The sequence below is a fragment of the Pecten maximus genome, chromosome 4 (assembly GCF_902652985.1).
Source record: "Pecten maximus chromosome 4, xPecMax1.1, whole genome shotgun sequence".
In the NCBI taxonomy this organism is placed as follows: Eukaryota; Metazoa; Mollusca; class Bivalvia; order Pectinida; family Pectinidae; genus Pecten; species Pecten maximus.
This window is the reverse complement of record NC_047018.1, coordinates 5,857,275-5,872,209: the sequence shown is the minus strand read 5'-3', so window position 1 is coordinate 5,872,209 and position 14,935 is coordinate 5,857,275. Positions and strand designations below refer to the sequence as shown.

General features: G+C 33.5%; 1 protein-coding gene across 4 annotated transcripts in view; it reads left to right on the top strand.

The window, feature by feature from the left end:
• The window catches only part of LOC117325052 (prostaglandin E2 receptor EP4 subtype-like), a 122,078-nt gene that overhangs the window by 66,852 nt on the left and 40,291 nt on the right, over positions 1-14,935 (top strand). For 3 of the 4 annotated variants that reach the window (XM_033880973.1, XM_033880970.1, XM_033880969.1), the window contains exon 2: positions 362-417. The gene's annotated coding sequence lies outside the window, so the exon portion shown is untranslated. Of the gene's footprint in view, positions 1-361; positions 418-4,949; positions 5,069-14,935 lie in introns of those variants that run through there. The other variant, XM_033880971.1, reaches the window with a different exon arrangement.

Sequence of the window (14,935 nt, the reverse complement as noted above, 5' to 3'; positions counted from 1 at the left end):
TCCCATGGCAATGCATGTTGATGTGTAGCGATTAGTGTTTAATTAACACCATGGAATGATCAGGTTTTAATTACAAAAAAATGTTCATCTTTGATACTGGAAGACTCCTAATATGTTCGCATGCCAATGCACAACCGAGATGGGACAGCTTAAAAAATCTGCATCACTGCATTATTAAGTCATTCCTCGACCTGTAATGTGTTTACACAAAAGGTATGTCAAACATACTCCGTTCTCACGTGAAACATGAGGTATTCACTTACCAACGTTACTGGTGTTTTGTTTAGTTATATGTCCCTTAACTTAACTAAATTCCAAATTGTTGTATTGGGGTTACATGTTCCACGACTTTTAATTGCAGGGAATTACCTGTTGGATGTTTGCATCATTACGGATGAAGAAAAATGAGACTCAATAGTAAGTATACGTTGTATCTATAGCTGTGTTACCAATTATGATGCCTTGTAGAGCACATTTTCACTATATTGCTGAATTTCATTTATCAATTTGTTTCGGCTGCTTTGACCTCTCTATGAAGTCATGAGTCAAGCTAGATGGGAGCATCTGCGACAGGAAGGTGATAGAAAAAAGACAATATCTCAACAAGCCAATCTTACTCTGTAGAATGTCATAAATATAACTAAAGGAGCAAAAAATATCCAGATAAGAAGGAAACAAACTGAGGGGGTGGATACATCCCAGATTAATCAATTATCAAAATCTGATTATGATGACTGAAATATTTAGATTAGTCAGTGAGAGTCCTGAATCGTGATGAATATGTATATTAGGTATGCCTGTGTTTGGAATGTAGCCGAATCTACCTGTCGGTTTGATCTGCATCTCCTAATTCTACATGTCATTGTACAGACATGTTACTAGTTTAGTGAACAGGTGACTGTGTGACCCTTCTAATATATAAGGCGTGTGCTGTGTGGAACTCTTTCTACATTAGTTTCAGGAATGTAAAGCTCACAGTTCATTTCCCTCTATTATTTTTTTCCACTATTTATAAAATTCTGACCTTCTTTAACAGTGATAACATTGACAACATAATATGGAAGTTTGGGATCTTCTTGTATCTACACAGTAAGTCCCTGTATATTTCACATTTAGGTTCCTGTATATTGTACATTTAGGTCCCTGTATATTGTACATTTAGGTCCCTGTATATTGTACATTAAGGTTCCTGTATATTGTACAGTGAGGTTCCTGTATATTGTACATTATGGTCCCTGTATATTGTACATTCAGGTTCCTGTATATTGTACATTTAGGTCCCTGTATATTGTACATTTAGGTCCCTGTATATTGTACATTTAGGTCTCTGTATATTGTACATTAAGGTTCCTGTATATTGTACAGTGAGGTTCCTGTATATTGTACATTATGGTCCCTGTATATTGTACAGTTAGGTTCCTGTATATTGTACATTTAGGTCCCTGTATATTGTACATTTAGGTCCCTGTATATTGTACATTTAGGTCCCTGTATATTGTACAGTTAGGTTCCTGTATATAGTACATTAAGGTTCCTGTATATTGTACATTTAGGTTCCTGTATATTGTACAGTTAGGTTCCTGTATATTGTACATTTAGGTTCCTGTATATAGTACATTAAGGTTCCTGTATATTGTACATTTAGGTTCCTGTATATTGTACAGTTAGCTTCCTGTACATTCTATATTTAGGTTCCTGTATATTGTACAGTTAGGTTCCTGTATATTGTACATTTAGGTCCCTGTATATAGTACATTTAGGTCCCTGTATATTGTACATCTAGGTCCCTGTATATAGTACATTTAAGTTCCTGTATATTATACATTTAGGACCCTGTCTATTGTACATTTAGGTTCCTGTATATAGTACATCTAGGTCCCTGTATATTGTACATCTAGGTCCCTGTATATTGTACATTTAGGTTCCTGTACATTCTATATTTAGGTTCCTGTATATTGTACATTTAGGTTCCTGTACATTCTATATTTAGGTTCCTGTATATTGTACATTTAGGACCCTGTCTATTGTACATTTAGGTCCCTGTATATTGTACATCTAGGTCCCTGTATATTGTACATCTAGGTCCCTGTATATTGTACATTTAGGTTCCTGTACATTCTATATTTAGGTTCCTGTATATTGTACATTTAGGTTCCTGTATATTGTACATTTAGGTCTCTGTATATTGTACATTTAGGTCCCTGTATATTGTACAGTGAGGTTCATGTATATTGTATATTTAGGTCCCTGTATATTGTATATTTATGTCCTGTATATTGTACATTTAGGTTCCTGTATATTGTACTTTAAAGTTCCTGTATATTGTACATTTAGGTTCCTGTATATTGTACATTTAGGTCCCTGTATATTGTACATTTAGGTCTCTGTATATTGTACATTTAGGTCCCTGTATATTGTACATTTAGGTCTCTATATATTGTACATTTAGGTTCCTGTATATTGTACATTTAGGTCCCTGTATATTGTACATTTAGGTCTGTTTATATTGTACATTTAGGTTTCTGTATATTGTACATTTATGTCCCTGTATATTGTACATTAAGGTCCCTGTATATTGTACATTTAGGTTCCTGTATAATGTACATTAAGGTTCCTGTATATTGTACATTGAGGTCTCTGTATATTGTACATTTAGGTCCCTGTATATTGTACATTTAGGTCCCTGTATATTGTACATTTAGGTTCCCTGTATATTGTACATTGAGGTCTCTGTGTATTGTACATTTAGGTTCCTGTATATTGTACATTTAGGTTCCCTGTATATTGTACATTGAGGTCTCTGTGTATTGTACATTTAGGTTCCTGTATATTGTACATTTAGGTTCCCTGTATATTGTACATTGAGGTCTCTGTATATTGTACATTTAGGTCCCTGTATATTGTACATTTAGGTCCCTGTATATTGTACATTTAGGTTCCCTGTATATTGTACATTTAGGTCGCTGTATATTGTACATTTAGGTTCCCTGTATATTGTACATTGAGGTCTCTGTGTATTGTACATTTATGTATCTGTATATTGTACATTTAGGTTCCTGTATATTGTACATTTAGGTCCCTGTATATTGTACATCTAGGTCTCTGTATATTGTATATTTTTGTCCCTGTATATTGTACATTTAGGTCCCTGTATATTGTACATTTAGGTCCCTTTATATTGTACATTTAGGTCCCTGTATATTGTACATTTATGTCTGTGTATATTGTACATTGAGGTATCTGTATATTGTACATTTATGTCCCTGTATATTGTACATTTAGGTCCCTGTATATTGTACATTTAGGTTCCTGTATATTGTACATTTATGTCCCTTATTATTGTACATTTAGGCTGTGTATATTGTACATTGAGGTCTGTGTATATTGTACATTGAGGTCTCTGTATATTGTACATTTATGTCCCCGTATATTGTACATTTAGGTTCCTGTATATTGTACATTAAGGTTCCTGTATATTGTACATTTAGGTCCCTGTATATTGTACATTTATATTTCTGTATATTGTACATTTAGGTTCCTGTATATTGTACATTTATATTTCTGTATATTGTACATTAAGGTTCCTGTATATTGTACATTTAGGTCCCTGTATATTGTACATTTAGAACCCTGTCTATTGTACATTTAGGTTCCTGTATATTGTACATTTAGATCTCTGTATATTGTACATTTAGGTTCCTGTATATTGTACATTTAGGTTCCTGTACATTCTATATTTAGGTTCCTGTATATTGTACATTTAGGTCCCTGTATATTGTACATTTATGTCTCTGTATATTGTACATTTATGTCCCTGTATATTGTACATTTAGGTTCCTGTATATTGTACATTTATGTCCCTGTATATTGTACAGTTAGGTCCATGTATATTGTACATTTATGTCCCTGTATATTGTACATTTATGTCCCTGTATATTGTACATTTATGTCCCTGTATATTGTACATTTATGTCCCTGTATATTGTACAGTTAGGTCCATGTATATTGTACATTTATGTCCCTGTATATTGTATATCTATGTCCCTGTATATTGTACATTTATGTCCCTGTATATTGTACATTTAAGTTCCTGTATATTGTACATTTAGGACCTTTTATATTCTACATTTGAGACTTGATGTATTAAAGTGAGACTATATGTATGATACTTTTATGATAGATAATTTTCCGGAAAATAATTTGATAAATTCCCTTGGAAATCATTTGACACTTCTCTACAACTTGGTCTTATGCAATTGGTAGTATTCTTCGTTAATAAGACATTCTACCTGGAACCTGTTTGATTGCTAAACGTTGAACATTCTAAATTACTTCTGTTGTTTTGTCTATGTAAAACACTGAACCTGATCAACATGTTAAGTGTTGATCTGACTGACGCTCAACATACGATAGTGTGATAATCTGGTCACATTCGTTTCCCAGTCTCAGGTGCGATTGACAGAGCATTGTCGTGCATGTACATGTATGACCTTGGTTATGTCAGCGGGACGTTCACGTCTGTCTCGGTGTAAATCAACAGAAATCTTGATTTTATAAGTACATTAGTGTCCTGTATACATTTTACTTCGATAGTGTGCAAACTATATATGTATCACACACCAATTACAAAATCGCACATGTGGAACTAGCTCAGGGAATCCTTGTTAATTAAAAATGTAAATTCATGATACATTAGGAGCAACATAAGCTGTTTACTAGGATCATTTGTCTGTAAAACGTTAATATGTGTATGGCACAGTCGTTAGCATTCATATCTACCGACATATCAGACGTCCTGACTGGTGCAGGGTACGTTCTACAATGAAGACCGAGTTGCGGTATTTACTTACTGTCAATAGGTAGATTTATGATCCCGAACAAAAGTACGGAGGTTTTTTTAGATTACGGGTGCGTGAATCGTCCGAGGTTGTGTTTTATTGTCGAGTAAATGTGTGTTTATATACAGTGAAGTAACTATATTGCCTGACAGAGTTATGTCTTATACATAACAATCAGCAGTAACATTATAGAGGTTCACGACAGCAAGATAGGTACAAATATCCCAAAGGTAAGTAACACGTGTCTTTAACTGTTAACTCGTCACTAATATTTAGGTTTGTGATATCTGCATTCCGTCCTCTGTCTGCTCGAGTGGTAATGTATCGTTACAGTACAGCAATTTGGGTCAGGTAGACTGTTTTAGGTCACGTTTTGTAGGTCTCTGACCAGGAGAGGCACAGACCGACTGTTATTTACCGCCGTTAAAACCTACATACTAACAGCCATATTGTGTCAAAAATGTCTCAATGTTAATGAACAGGTGTGATCATCGACATACCCTGAGACACGCTCTATATAGCTCGGACACATTCTTGTCACTGTAGAATTTGAGCAATATCATGTTCATTTATTATATTTAGATACAAGGTTTACCATCTTTGAATGTGTTTTAGGTAACATTTAATTTTTGCGTACATATGAATCAGGATAGAAACTATTGAATTATTTGATATTTTGTTGTGAACTTAAAGCATAATTTACTGTCAGGAATTGATGGGAATTAATGCAGATCTTTTACAAATCAAACTAATCCTAAAACGATTATCAAAATCATATGAAGTCGTGCTATTAGTATTGTTTGTAAGTTTTATTTATATCCCTAAGACATCAACAGACCACACACGGACACAATGTGACATAAATATTGACAATCGTGTATTTCGTGTAATTGTGTTAGAAATTGTGGCGCCACTTAATTGTCGCCGTGTTGAAGTCGCCATTGAAGCAATGAAAACCATGATAAAGCTGTGTATTGGGTGACATGGAATACCGTGATATAACCACCATATCAATACCACACACATACTGTGTATTGGGTGACATGGAATACCGTGATATAACCACCATATCAATACCACACACATACTGTGTATTGGGTGACATGGAATACCGTGATATAAACACCATATCAATACCACACACATACTGTGTATTGGGTGACATGGAATACCGAGTAATGATATAACCACCATATCAATACCACACACATACTGTGTATTGGGTGACATGGAATACCGAGTAATGATATAAACACCATATCAATACCACACACATACTGTGTATTGGGTGACATGGAATACCGAGTAATGATATAACCACCATATCAATACCACACACATACTGTGTATTGGGTGACATGGAATACCGAGTAATGATATAACCACCATATCAATACCACACACATACTGTGTATTGGGTGACATGGAATACCGAGTAATGATATAAACACCATATCAATACCACACACATACTGTGTATTGGGTGACATGGAATACCGAGTAATGATATAAACACCATATCAATACCACACACATACTGTGTATTGGGTGACATGGAATACCGAGTAATGATATAACCACCATATCAATACCACGCACATACTAATATACATAAATAACACATATACCGAGTAATGATATAACCACCATATCAATACCACACACATACTGTGTATTGGGTGACATGGAATACCGAGTAATGATATAAACACCATATCAATACCACACACATACTGTGTATTGGGTGACATGGAATACCGAGTAATGATATAAACACCATATCAATACCACACACATACTGTGTATTGGGTGACATGGAATACCGAGTAATGATATAAACACCATATCAATACCACACACATACTGTGTATTGGGTGACATGGAATACCGAGTAATGATATAACCACCATATCAATACCACGCACATACTAATATACATAAATAACACATATACCGAGTAATGATATAACCACCATATCAATACCACACACATACTGTGTATTGGGTGACATGGAATACCGAGTAATGATATAACCACCATATCAATACCACACACATACTGTGTATTGGGTGACATGGAATACCGAGTAATGATATAACCACCATATCAATACCACGCACATACTAATATACATAAATAACACATATACCGAGTAATGATATAACCACCATATCAATACCACACACATACTGTGTATTGGGTGACATGGAATACCGAGTAATGATATAACCACCATATCAATACCACACACATACTGTGTATTGGGTGACATGGAATACCGAGTAATGATATAACCACCATATCAATACCACACACATACTAATATACATAAATAACACATATACCGAGTAATGATATAACCACCATATCAATACCACACACATACTGTGTATTGGGTGACATGGAATACCGAGTAATGATATAACCACCATATCAATACCACACACATACTGTGTATTGGGTGACATGGAATACCGAGTAATGATATAACCACCATATCAATACCACACACATACTGTGTATTGGGTGACATGGAATACCGAGTAATGATATAACCACCATATCAATACCACACACATACTGTGTATTGGGTGACATGGAATACCGAGTAATTATATAACCACCATATCAATACCACACACATACTGTGTATTGGGTGACATGGAATACCGAGTAATGATATAACCACCATATCAATACCACACACATACTGTGTATTGGGTGACATGGAATACCGAGTAATGATATAACCACCATATCAATACCACACACATACTGTGTATTGGGTGACATGGAATACCGAGTAATGATATAAACACCATATCAATACCACACACATACTGTGTATTGGGTGACATGGAATACCGAGTAATGATATAACCACCATATCAATACCACACACATACTAATATACATAAATAACACATATACCGAGTAATGATATAACCACCATATCAATACCACACACATACTAATATACACAAACAACACATATACCGAGTAATGATATAAACACCATATCAATACCACACACATACTGTGTATTGGGTGACATGGAATACCGAGTAATGATATAACCACCATATCAATACCACACACATACTGTGTATTGGGTGACATGGAATACCGAGTAATGATATAACCACCATATCAATACCACACACATACTAATATACATAAATAACACATATACAGAGTAATGATATAAACACCATATCAATACCACACACATACTGTGTATTGGGTGACATGGAATACCGAGTAATGATATAAACACCATATCAATACCACACACATACTAATATACATAAAGCTGTGTATTGGGTGACATGGAATACCGAGTAATGATATAACCACCATATCAATACCACACACATACTGTGTATTGGGTGACATGGAATACCGAGTAATGATATAACCACCATATCAATACCACACACATACTGTGTATTGGGTGACATGGAATACCGAGTAATGATATAACCACCATATCAATACCACACACATACTAATATACATAAATAACACATATACCGAGTAATGATATAAACACCATATCAATACCACACACATACTAATATACACAAACAACACATATACCGAGTAATGATATAAACACCATATCAATACCACACACATACTGTGTATTGGGTGACATGGAATACCGAGTAATGATATAACCACCATATCAATACCACACACATACTGTGTATTGGGTGACATGGAATACCGAGTAATGATATAACCACCATATCAATACCACACACATACTAATATACATAAATAACACATATACAGAGTAATGATATAAACACCATATCAATACCACACACATACTGTGTATTGGGTGACATGGAATACCGAGTAATGATATAAACACCATATCAATACCACACACATACTAATATACATAAAGCTGTGTATTGGGTGACATGGAATACCGAGTAATGATATAACCACCATATCAATACCACACACACATACTAATATACACAAACAACACATATACCGAGTAATGATATAAACACCATATCAATACCACACACATACTAATATACATAAATAACACATATACCGAGTAATTATATAAACACCATATCAATACCACACACATACTAATATACATAAATAACACATATACAGAGTAATTAGTTCAACCCATATCAACACCACACACATACTAATATACATAAACAACACATGCACAGATTAATCTTATGATACTATATCAACACCACACACATACTAATATACACAAACAACACATATACAGAGTAATTAGTTCAACCCATATCAACACCACACACATACTAATATACATAAATAACACATATACAGAGTAATAAGTTCAACCCATATCAACACCACACACATACTAATATACATAAACAACACATATACAGAATAATCGTATGATACTATATCAACACCACACATACTAATATACACAAACAACACATATACAGAATAATCGTATGATACTATATCAACACCACACATACTAATATACACAAACAACACATATACAGAATAATCGTATGATACTATATCAACACCACACACATACTAATATACATAAATAACACATATACAGAATAATCGTATGATACTATATCAACACCACACACATACTAATATACATAAACAACACATATACAGAATAATCGTATGATACTATATCAACACCACACATACTAATATACACAAACAACACATATACAGAATAATCGTATGATACTATATCAACACCACACACATACTAATATACACAAACAACACATATACAGAATAATCGTATGATACTATATCAACACCACACACATACTAATATACACAAACAACACATATACAGAATAATCGTATGATACTATATCAACACCACACACATACTAATATACACAAACAACACATATACAGAATAATCGTATGATACTATATCAACACCACACACATACTAATATACATAAATAACACATATACAGAATAATCGTATGATACTATATCAACACCACACACATACTAATATACATAAATAACACATATACAGAATAATCGTATGATACTATATCAACACCACACACATACTAATATACATAAACAACACATATACATTATACAACACATATACAGATAAATAAAATGATACTGTATCAACAACATATACAGAGTAATCATATGATACTTATCATCTACACATACAAATACACAACAACAGCACATATATAAAATAATCCTACGATAGTTTATCAACAACACATTCGAATATTCACCAGCAACACCTATAAAGTAATCATATAATACTATATCAACAAAACATTGTAGTTATATAATACTATATCAACAACACATTGTATTTATATAATACTATATCAACAACACATTGTAATTATATAATACTATATCAACAACACATTGTATTTATATAATACTATATCAACAACACATTGTAATTATATAATACTATATCAACAACACATTGTATTTATATAATACTATATCAACAACACATTGTATTTATATAATACTATATCAACAACTCAATGTAATTATATAATACTATATCAACAACACATTGTAATTATATAATACTATATCAACAACACATTGTAATTATATAATACTATATCAACAACTCAATGTAATTATATAATACTATATCAACAACACATTGTAATTATATAATACTATATCAACAACACATTGTAATTATATAATACTATATGAACAACACATTGTAATTATATAATACTATATCAACAACACATTGTAATTATATAATACTATATCAACAAGACATTGTATTTATATGATACTATATCAACAACACATTGTATTTATATAATACTATATCAACAACACATTGGATTTATATAATACTATATCAACAACACATTGTATTTATATAATACCATATCAACAACACATTATATTTATGTAATACCATATCAACAACACATTGTATTTATGTAATACTATATCAACAACACATTGTAATTATATAATACTATATCAACAACACATTGTATTTATATAATACTATATCAACAACACATTGTATTTATATAATACTATATCAACAACACATACGAACATTCACCAACAACACATAAACTACATGTATGTGCAAGAAAGCTTACTATTTCTGCTTAGATTATCATTGCTAAGAATACTGATAGTGTTACACTTTAATCGTATATAACGTTTGGAATTAAAACAAAACTATACAGGTTCGGCCACGCTGTCATATTATGTTTACCAAGGTGTGGTGTGTACAAGATTGCAATCTAACTGACTTTCCGGTCACGCTATAATAGCATGTTCATCAAGAAGAATTCATGTAAAAACGTGTTTTTAAAAATAAAAATAATAAAAACAAAAAAACGGCTAACTCATATTTAACATTATCATTTTAAAACACATGAAAAAAACCCAGTGTTTCCGCCAACCCTATGCAATTTCTACTTGCCATGTACTATACATGTTTCAATAAAATCTATAACAAGAGGCAAATGGCCTCGTAGGACTCGGGCAACTGATTGATTGAACTAGCATCTAAGTGGAGGACCGAATTTAACTCCTTACGACACATTACTCAAATGTAATAAATTCGTCTACATTTCAACAATGCAATGACCATTCAGTCAAACCAATTGAAGACAAAATTCAATCAATAGTTTATTTTACGCTTTATACAATACGATTATTCAAACACAATTTATACACTTGTACTTAAGGTAGAGCTACAATGATATTCAAATTAATCATTCGTTTATTTGTCACATTTTGTATCATGCAATAATACATTCAAACACGTTTTTATTAAAGTAGAGTTTTTTTTAAACAATCACATTTGCTTGTAAGGTACATGTACAATAATCTTAAGTCGATAGTAATGAATGCATTCTGTGACACACATTGACTCTACATTACCATCACCTGGAAACTAGACCCTGTCTCATGAAGCCTCGCAGACTATAACATTGTTACTGAATTGCTGTGAATGACTCCTACCAAAATTAAAAACCAAGTTATACGGTGATAGTGGTTTCATTTATCAATATCTTCCAATAGAATTAAATTCTGATCACTAAATTCTATCATCGTTCACATCGTTCATACACATTTCACAATACCTAATAACAACCATTAAATCGTTCTAGTTATTGAGATATCGTGTTGACTTCACCCATACACATTTCACCATACCAGATAACAACCAATACATCTTTCTAGTTATTGAGATATGGTGTCCACCAAATTACTGGTTCGTTGGCTGTAAATAAGATACAAAAATAGATACAAGATGTATATATAAACAGCTGAATCAATATCTATAAATTGAATTAATTTTTCATCAGTAAATTTAATCAGTGCTCACTTCACCGATACACATTGCAAATTTTAACAATCATCTCCAATTTTTTTAGAAAGCTTGTCCATTAAACTTAGTGTTGCTAAAAATAGCTATACCCTTTTGATCTTGTTGGTAGCCTAGATTCTTGTACTCTAGCCAGTGGGTGATGGTAGCCTCCTTTGTGGTCTTGGAAAAAAGTATTCTGACCTTGATCAGGACCTGTCTCATCCTTGACGAAATCGTGACCTCGATCCTGACCTTTGTCTAGACCGTGACCTCTGTCTAGACAATGACCTCTCTCTAGCCCTGGACTTCTCCCTAGACCTCTCTAGAAACCCTGACCTATCAAGAGATCTTTCTCTAAACCTTGATTTGGCTTTATGTTGGTTGTGGTGCTGGAAAGAAAACTCTTCCTTCTGAAATTAACATAGAATGAAGGTAAATACTGTATAATCAAGGTCTCGAAGTAAGCAATTTAATTCCATACAGATGACATGATAAACAAAGCGTTATGTTAAAGAATGGAAAAAAATAAATAAAAGCAGAATCAATAGAATGTCCCAACTCTAGACGGACGCTCTAACCATTTCAGCTACCTGACCACTGGAGTTCGGTCCAGCCCAGTTCCGCTACAGTATATCTGTTTATATGTGAAAAATATTATACTGAATGATGCCTCGTAATAAATTATACAAGTATTTTAATAGAATGAAAAAGGGAGATAACTTTTGTTCAAATCATGCATGGAAAGGTACAGACGGATGAGAAACTCGTATTCAAAATATCATCTCACTTCTGTAATGAACTGTAAACAAGGCAACTTATCAGCTTGGTTCGTTACAATACGGTATGTCTCAAATTATCATAATTATGCTGATATTGGACACGGTATATACTATATACGTGTGCATTATACATATACCCATATCACTTGGAAAATAAACAATGAATGGAAATATCAAATAGACAAGAAAATGAAGTGATAGATTAAATATAGGTATACTGGTATATTTTGAATCGTGGCTATTCAACCATTGCCTTTGTGTTCAGTACGAACACGAGTCCGAATCGAACTGTAACATGGAATCCGTCAGGTATCTTGCACACTACACTACACAGACAGAAGTTGACTTGAAATGGTGAATAAAATTAAAAATACAGGAAAATTGATTAGCAGGCGTTGTTTCTGTTAGGCTAATCTTCGCTCCTTTTCAAATTACCGCGGCCGGAAGTAACAACAACGGGTTTTTTTTTCAAGATTTAAATGTTGTATCATTTAAGCGCCTTCTGATGTTAAACGATTCAATGGAGGTAAAACCAAGTAAAATTCGGACAAACGGGGGAAATGCTATCATTAGAATTTGACAATTTAGTCCATGTCAAAATGATGAATGCTGTTGATAAATTAATCTATTTGAATATTCATTGATACCAATATTATATTTCATTAAAAATGCTATAAATGCATGTCTACTGCAGGAGTATATTTCTGCCTACCTGTCCCTACACTCCAACATATAACTATATAAATGTTCCATCGTCTGATAAATTGATTATAACTTTAATTATCATTTCATTTCCCTTAAATCATGTATTGAACACAATATTTGTCAGTTTTGGGTCAAAATGTGACGTAAATTTGACGTCGATGTCTAACGTCAATATGACGTCTGTATATTCACGTCGTATTTATGTCAAATACTGGTCATTGACGTCCTGACCTGAATCTGACGTATATCTGACGTCAAGCAGACGCAACATGCCTGCTGGGCAAGGATTCTCGAATGAGGCTACCTTTCCTTGTAGAATTAAAAAAAAAACAAAAAACAGCTCAGATTATAACTACATTGTTAATGGAAATCACAAATTCCGTAAGATGCAACTCATCAACATCAGATTACACTTCCTGGTGTATTTATAGATACCACACTATTGGGAGATGGATGTAGCTGGGAATGAACCAATCATTATACTGCTGCGTTTACGCCAGTGCCAATGCTTTGAAGTAAACCACCTGTTTAATGCTCACTAGGGATTAGTCAATTAGCAGCCAATGAGAGACAATGATGAGGATGACATTGTTCGAAATTGCCTAAGAACCACCCAGATGTCTGATATTTACCATATTGAGTTAAAGACTAAATCCTGGATTGTTTTGCTATCGGGACTTCAGTTTGCGTTACAGTAACATTTCTTTCAACAAGAACCTGATCAAGTGAGTAAATGTGTCCAGATCATGTTGGTATTACGAAGCTCGCCTCCCGAACTAACGGTAACACTAAAGACAATCTGATTCTGACAGGATCAATAGCTATAGTGTATTTGGGATAATGAAGAACTCACTATTTTTTGGATGTTGAAAATGTGTTTGTTTCTAGAATGAAAGAGTCTGTCTCCTGTTACACATACTAATCATTTCGATTACTTCTCGACATTATCTGATCTCCACATTTCGTAAAGGATCAGAAACATACTTTAGCACGCAGGCACGCATGCAAACATTCTTCACCGCCCTAAATCCCTAACTAACTCCACACAACTTCACTTTCGTAGAATACCTTGGTCGTCCACTTCTTACCAAACTCACTCTTAACCTCTACAGACAATCACGCACGATCCATGACCGACCCCATCGCCCTTATAACACTCACCAATCATCGCTGACACTACTAACACTTTCTGTCCGCGTCCATATATTTCTGTGTACATATCAGAAAGTCCTGTATAGGGCTCAATTCTGGG